At 40.0% G+C, this 1194-nt stretch overlaps 1 pseudogene; it reads right to left on the reverse strand.

Moving 5' to 3' along the window:
• The window catches only part of LOC119586628, an 8008-nt pseudogene that overhangs the window by 4859 nt on the left and 1955 nt on the right, over positions 1 to 1194 (reverse strand).

A 1194-nucleotide genomic window follows, 5' to 3' on the forward strand; every position in this document is an offset into this window, starting at 1 on the left:
CAGGAAAAACTCAAAAGGCCCGTATTTATTTATATTTATAAACACCCTCTAATACACTTATTTTCGTCGGCAAAGACTTTCCTTACCCTTTCGTTACTCACATCGGGGAAAATTTTTATCACCTTAAAAAATGCCTGTAACTTTATTTAAACCGGATTTTTCAAATTTAGATTCAGTAGATTTTTTTAAAATGCAGCAAAGAGAGAGTGTCGTTTTAAAAATTTATTTCTTAATGCTGTACTTATCGATGGGTGTTTTGCTAACATTACGAAACGTTTTCCTGTAACGTTAAATTTTAAAAGATATTCTTTTGGGAGTCCTACAATGGATGTGGGGTTTTATAACCCTTGAACACCTGTAAAGTGTTTTCTATTTCTAAAAACAGAAAAATGATGCAAGATGTATAGCGAACTGCAGTATAATAACGGGTCAAATATCTTTCCCCGGTATTCAAAAACGTACGCCAAAAAACTGCCCGAAAACGGCAAGCGTAAATTTACCGACGAGGATGCAGCGGCCCCACTCAGTGCGGGATATTACGGAATACAGCTTTCGCACACATTATTGTAATAAAATTGTTAGGAATGACCAATGTATTGTAAAGGGGTTTGGGCCAACAGGAAAAACATTATACTGTGTACTTTTTGTTTAGGTTTTCCCATTGTATCCCAAAAGGGAAAAATAAAAAATTATGCATAAAAGGCCTTTAAAATGTCCTTATTTATTTTTTTTTGGGAGCAACAAATTTCCATGTTTTTTTTGTACTTTTTAAAGGACGCTGCGATAAAAAAATAATATAATATAAATATCCCAAAATTAAAGGGAAAGGGATTAGGGCCGCAATTTTTAGCCTTTTGGTACCACTGCGAAGCACTCGCCATTCCTGTGGCGATCACATATTTTCAAAAAAGAATCGTGGAGCTCGAGTTTCCCTTTTCCCCTTTGGGCCACCACATGCGGGAGCTCCCCGGCGAATCCCTTTAGCGAGGGGGCCCCTCCCCCTTTAACGGGGATCTGCGCCAGACTGAGCCACGCCATCTCGACGGTCTGCTCCCGCCCACACCACGAACCTTCGAGCGGGCATGCTGGGGAAGGGGCAAGCAAAGGGAGGCAGTTCTGCCTCGGGGAAGGAAAATATCTAAGAAGTCTCTCTTGTGTGTCCAAATTTAAATTGAATGTCAGACCCCTCAGGAA

Source organism: Penaeus monodon, chromosome 21 (assembly GCF_015228065.2).
Source record: "Penaeus monodon isolate SGIC_2016 chromosome 21, NSTDA_Pmon_1, whole genome shotgun sequence".
Classification (NCBI taxonomy): Eukaryota; Metazoa; Arthropoda; class Malacostraca; order Decapoda; family Penaeidae; genus Penaeus; species Penaeus monodon.